The sequence below is a fragment of the Engystomops pustulosus genome, chromosome 6 (assembly GCF_040894005.1).
Source record: "Engystomops pustulosus chromosome 6, aEngPut4.maternal, whole genome shotgun sequence".
Taxonomy (NCBI): Eukaryota; Metazoa; Chordata; class Amphibia; order Anura; family Leptodactylidae; genus Engystomops; species Engystomops pustulosus.
In genome coordinates this window covers 148,312,133-148,318,397 of record NC_092416.1, presented here as the reverse complement: position 1 = coordinate 148,318,397, position 6,265 = coordinate 148,312,133, and the positions used below count along the sequence as shown (strand labels likewise).

General features: G+C 55.7%; 1 protein-coding gene across 2 annotated transcripts in view; it reads left to right on the top strand.

The window, feature by feature from the left end:
- Nucleotides 1-371: 371 nt before the first annotated feature.
- LOC140064633 (signal transducer and activator of transcription 5B) overlaps nucleotides 372-6,265 on the top strand; it is a 105,003-nt gene continuing 99,109 nt past the window's right edge. The window contains exons 1-2 of one of the 2 annotated variants that reach the window (XM_072111713.1): nucleotides 372-764; nucleotides 4,790-4,887. The gene's annotated coding sequence lies outside the window, so the exon portion shown is untranslated. The remainder of the gene's footprint in view (nucleotides 765-4,789; nucleotides 4,888-6,265) is intronic. The other variant, XM_072111712.1, reaches the window with a different exon arrangement.

The following is a 6,265-nucleotide window of genomic DNA, read 5'->3' as shown; positions in this document are numbered from 1 at the left end:
TCACGTGACGTTACTTTTTCTTTTTAGTAGTCGTAAACTTTGCTCTACGCTTCACTTAGGAGGCGAAACTAAGCGGAAGCGGAGAATGTGATAGCAGTTCTAGTGAGCGGAGCGGACGGGCAGTGTTGGTTGTTAATAAAGTTTTAAAATTGCGTATCCGAGATTTAAAGGGGAAGAGTCTTTACAGCTGACGCAGAACGTTTTGCTAAAAGCTAGAGGGCCAAGTGTCACTCGTTCATGAATCCGCGCGAGCAGCCATTTTGTCAGAGACACATTTCCTCGACTAACATAACTTTCAGTCTTCTTGTCAATGGCCGCAGCACTACGATGTACGGACACCTGTTACTTTCAACAGATTCGTGCGTAGTAAATAGAACTACTCCGTGGGTATGACAGGAGGTGTTGCTAGAATGTGAATACTATGTGTGCCCAGCGCTGGGAGCCGGAGCCTCGCTCTCTGAGGAGAGTGCGTGCGCAGCCGGGGGCTACGGCTGACGGATGGGGGCGTGGTGCTGAGTGACGGATAGCGCGTTACCCCAGGCAGGTGGCGCTGCTGAGCAGAAGCTGGGACAGGCAGAGCAGGCTGTGTATCACATACACCACCACAGCTCATGCACACTGAACAACAACCCGTGGATTAAATGTGCAGCAGGCGGAGAAGGAGGAAAAGCCAGGACCCGCAACCTCTCGTCCTCCTCCTCCCCTGGGGAAGCAGGGACCAAACATCTCCCTGGGGGTAGAGGCTGCGGCGGAGCGCCCCTGAGGTGAGGAGCTGCGGGGCAGGGTCTGGGCTTCTGTCAACTCGAGCGGCTGCTGGGTGTCCGTGTGCGGGGTGGAGGTGCTGTCACTGCAGGGAGGGGGCTGTCACCCTGCATGTAACTTACTTCTGGTCCTTGTGCTAAGTGTGTGTAGGTAGGTGTTTGCACAGGGTTAGCTGTGCCAAGTAGGTGTGTGCAGAGGGGCAACTGTGCCAAGCAGGTAGGTGAGTGCAGAGGGGCAACTGTGCCAAGCAGGTAGGTGAGTGCAGAGGGGCAACTGTGCCAAGCAGGTAGGTGAGTGCAGAGGGGCAACTGTGCCAAGCAGGTAGGTGAGTGCAGAGGGGCAACTGTGCCAAGCAGGTAGGTGAGTGCAGAGGGGCAACTGTGCCAGGCAGGTGGGTGTGTGTGCAGAGGGGCAGCTGTGCCAGGCAGGTGGGTGTGTGTGCAGAGGGGCAGCTGTGCCAGGCAGGTGGGCGTGTGTGCAGAGGGGCAGCTGTGCCAGGCAGGTGGGTGTGTGTGCAGAGGGGCAGCTGTGCCAGGCAGGTGGGTGGGTGTGCAGAGGGGCAGCTGTGCCAGGCAGGTGGGTGGGTGTGCAGAGGGGCAGCTGTGCCAGGCAGGTGGGTGGGTGTGCAGAGGGGCAGCTGTGCCAGGCAGGTGGGTGGGTGTGCAGAGGGGCAGCTGTGCCAGGCAGGTGGGTGGGTGTGCAGAGGGGCAGCTGTGCCCGGCAGGTGGGTGGGTGTGTGCGCCGAGGGGCAGCTGTGCCCGGCAGGTGGGTGGGTGTGTGCGCCGAGGGGCAGCTGTGCCCGGCAGGTGGGTGGGTGTGTGCGCCGAGGGGCAGCTGTGCCCGGCAGGTGGGTGGGTGTGTGCGCCGAGGGGCAGCTGTGCCCGGCAGGTGGGTGGGTGTGTGCGCCGAGGGGCAGCTGTGCCCGGCAGGTGGGTGGGTGTGTGCGCCGAGGGGCAGCTGTGCCCGGCAGGTGGGTGGGTGTGTGCGCCGAGGGGCAGCTGTGCCCGGCAGGTGGGTGGGTGTGTGCGCCGAGGGGCAGCTGTGCCCGGCAGGTGGGTGGGTGTGTGCGCCGAGGGGCAGCTGTGCCCGGCAGGTGGGTGGGTGTGTGCGCCGAGGGGCAGCTGTGCCCGGCAGGTGGGGGGGTGGGTGTGTGCGCCGAGGGGCAGCTGTGCCCGGCAGGTGGGGGGGTGGGTGTGTGCGCCGAGGGGCAGCTGTGCCCGGCAGGTGGGGGGGTGGGTGTGTGCGCCGAGGGGCAGCTGTGCCCGGCAGGTGGGGGGGTGGGTGGTTTGTGTGCGCCGAGGGGCAGCTGTGCCCGGCAGGTGGGGGGGTGGGTGGTTTGTGTGCGCCGAGGGGCAGCTGTGCCCGGCAGGTGGGGGGGTGGGTGGTTTGTGTGCGCCGAGGGGCAGCTGTGCCCGGCAGGTGGGGGGGTGGGTGGTTTGTGTGCGCCGAGGGGCAGCTGTGCCCGGCAGGTGGGGGGGTGGGTGCGCGCAGGGGGGCAGCTGTGCCTGGCAGGTGGGGGGGGGGGTTGGTGGGTGTGTGCGCCGGGGGGGCAGCTGTGCCTGGCAGGTGGGGGGGGGGTTGGTGGGTGTGTGCGCCGGGGGGGCAGCTGTGCCCGGCAGGTAGGGGGGGGTTGGTGGGTGTGCGCGCCGGGGGGGCAGCTGTGCCCGGCAGGTAGGGGGGGGGGTTGGTGGGTGTGCGCGACGGGGGGGCAGCTGTGCCAGGCAGGTGGGTGGGTGTGCAGAGGGGCAGCTGTGCCAGGCAGGTGGGTGGGTGTGTGCGCCGAGGGGCAGCTGTGCCCGGCAGGTGGGTGGGTGTGTGCGCCGAGGGGCAGCTGTGCCCGGCAGGTGGGGGGGTGGGTGGTTTGTGTGCGCCGGGGGGCAGCTGTGCCCGGCAGGTGGGGGGGGGGTGGCTGTGTGCGCCGGGGGGCAGCTGTGCCCGGTAGGTGGGGGGGTGTTTTTGCAGGGGGGCAGCTGTGCCCGGTAGGTAAGTAGGTAGGTGGGTGGGTGTGTGTGTGAAGGGGGGGGGCTGTTGTGCCAGGTAGGTGGGTGGGTGTATGTGTGAGGGGGGGGGGCTGTTGTGCCCGGTAGGTGTGTGTGTGTGCAGGGGGAGGGGAAGTTGTGCCTGGTAGATAGGTGTGTGCAGAGGGTTAGTTGTGCCCGGTACGTAGGTGGGTGCAGAGGGGTAGTTATGCCTAGTAGGTAGGTGAGGGCAGAGGGGTAGTTGTGCCTAGTATGTGCATGCAGATGGGTTTGTGCACCGAGTAGGTTGGTGTGTACATTGCGGTAGTTGCACCAAGTAACTAGGTGTGTGCATAGGGGCAGTCGGGCCAAGTAGGTAGGTGAGTGCGTAGAAGTTGATGTGCAAAGAAGTTGGGTGTGCTCACATGAACAGTGAGTCGGTCAGTGTTTGTATAGGGGTTGTTGTGCCATGTAAGTTGGTGTGTGCAGTGGGGTAGTTGTGCCAGGTTGGTAGTGGTGTGTGTATGGGTGGTGCGCCAAGTAGGTATTTGGTAGTGTATGGGCAGATGGCTTGGTGTACCAAGTGAGTGTGTAAATAGGGGCAGGTGCATGCTTAGGGGCAGCTTCATCAAGTAGGAAGGTGTGTGACTACGTGCTATTGCGCCAAGTAAGAAGGTGCGTATGGGCAGTCTGGCCAAATAGATAGGTTGTGCCAAGTAGGTAGTTGTGTGCTTGGGGTCAGTCATGCCATGTTGCTGTGTGAGTGGACAGGAAGTTCTGCTAAGTAGGTAGATTGTTGTGTAGGTAGGTTTGTTCAAAATGCCATTTGCACCAAATAGGTAGTTGCATTCTCATGGGCGGAGGGGTTGTTGCGCCATATGGTTGCATGCCATGCCATGTACACAGCTGAGCCAAGTTAGCCAAGTATTTATGGGGTACAGCCAGTTTTTCTTTATTTAATCGTATGAAGGGGGATCTTTGGGGTCACCCTCCTGCCCCCCTTGTGTCAGATATCGGTAAGATGGAAGCATTTCCTCGGCTGTAGGTGATGAAACCCATGTGCGTCCGTGTTCTAGATGTATTGTTAGCGTCCAGATACACAGAATTGAGGCTTAATGCATAGATCCAGCGTCAGGAGCTGACCCTAGTAACCTATATGTCAGGGGTGCTATGAGGTCGTCATATCTGAAACCTACAGCCCCCAGTATGATGTGCACAGTGGGAGTTAGTGTTTCTCATAAGAGAACGGTACCACTAAACCCAGTCCTGACCCGGAGCAGGTAGAGGCAGTATAACACGTCATATCCTAGAGATAATTTTTTTCTTCTCCATCCAGTTCAGGCCATCCATCACCCAGGAGTGCAGGTACTACTACTAGGGTGAGGGGTATCCCTGTAAGGCCCTCTCCTGCACCCACAGCCTGCCAGTAAGTGTATTCCCAGGGATGCAACTAAATCCAGGGGGGGTCCGGGTTGACATCCTGCTCCTAAGTTAATTTAACAAGCGGTTTAAGAGAGCCTTGTGAATCCCACCTCTGCATTAGCGGCATAGTGACCCTATAATCCAGGAGTGTTTCAGGATTAGTCCTGTATCTAGTGACCTGTGTGTTTTCTGGCTTCTTGGATCAGATGATATCAGCAACTAAGGACACTTGAAGTTATTTGGATACAACACAATGTATGGAGCGGCTATAGGGCACCCCCTTCTGCTCCTGCATTACTATAAACTCCTATGAGGATCGGTCCTATTAAAATACCTACAATTTGCTAAACATACTCTCTCTTAGGGTACTAGTTCGACCTTGCTAAAAATGTTGTCAGTGTAAGGAGAATTGCGCTGTGGGTAGCACTAAATTGGATATGGATGAACCTGTGCGCATATCCTGGGTGCCGTATCACCACTTGTGCTTAACCCCTGCCTTACTGGAGAAGTAGTTGTAGGATCATCTATGTGTTTGGTATAGCAGCTGTATTGTGATGGTACATAGACAACATTGCTCCCCCTGGTGGCAGATATCTTGCATGGTTTCTGAATATGTCATAAGTGATCCTATCACACTTTTTTTTTAGGGTTTCCCCTGTAAAAGGTCACCTGTCGTTATCCTATAGCACTACATGCAATGTAAATCATGTCAGGAAGTGTTGTCATCAGAATTTGTCATCTGCTTGTAAGTAAGAAATGTAAAGTGTGTGAAAGTGCCTTACTTATTCTCTCTTCTAACTGATCATTTGGAATCGCAAGGTCAAGGTTCACCGAGTGAAATCTCTTTAACATAGAAATCTCCCTCAGTACCATAGCTTCACAGGCTGTCACATTGTCTCGCTCCACTTTCTGCCTGCCTAATCTTACACAGTGGGCTGTACAGTGTACCAACCTGTGAAGCTACAGCACAAAGAAGCTCTGGTAACAAACCCAATCCCCCTTCAGGCTCATTAGCGTAATTTACCTTGGAAATTCTAGAAAGAAGGAGGCCATTGCTAGTAAATTTAATAAGATTAGCACAGTCATGGTGTCTGGATGTAAGTGTCTCCGGTTTATCATTTTGGACTGTATGTAGATTTCCTTTAAAGGGGTTGTCCCATTTAAGAAAGTTAGGCCCTATCCGCAGGATCGCACCTGATTTGCCCATTGGTGATGGGACGGATCACGAGAATGGGGGGTCCGATGTACCCCTGTCAAACCCAGAGATGACCGGAGCAGCCTGTCACGCATGTGCGGGCTGTCCTATTCATCTCTATGGAGCTGACGGAGATAACCAAGCACATTACTCAGCAATCTCAGCTCCACAGATGAATGGGGCAGCCTGTGGGGCAGACTGGCTGCTCCAGTCATCTCTGGGTACATCGGACCCCCATTCTCGTGATCTGATCCCATCACAGAGACCCCCACCGATCAGCATGTTAGACGCTATCCAGTGAATAGTGGTGCCCAACTTACTTGGCTGGGACAATCCCTTTAAGTGATCTTCCTATAAGCTTGATGTAAACTCACAGCACCCACCTTGAGGGGATCACCTTTCTCTGTGTATTTATAGGTGCAGGTTTTGTTGTGAATTTTTATATTTGCTTTGCATCAGTATCACATATTGCCGTAATAATACTGTAACAGTTTTCTGACCATGACATTATTGTGCAGTGATCATCGCAGGGACAAGATGGTACAAACACTTTATGGTCCCCTTGTTGAGCGTTGGCCGCCTTTGCTGCATACGGAGGGGGGTCCATATGTTTCTATACTATTCTGCTATGCACACTGCTCGGGATTGCATAACCCAGCTGCTGTTACAGGCTGGGGCGGGATTTTGGTGCTTCACTTCCTTTTTAAAAAACTTTTGCTGAACTTGCTTGACAGCAAATAGAGGAAAAGTACAAAAGAATGAAACTCTCCATCTAAACAATGGGCTTCTATAATAATCTGTGTGTTATCTTTCAGTCCCTGGGCATAGATCCTAGAGCTGCTGTGTGTCTGTGTGGACATATATTGATGTACTCATATAGATACCATATGCAGAGGCTGGCATGATGTCCATGGATGTGTTCATTACT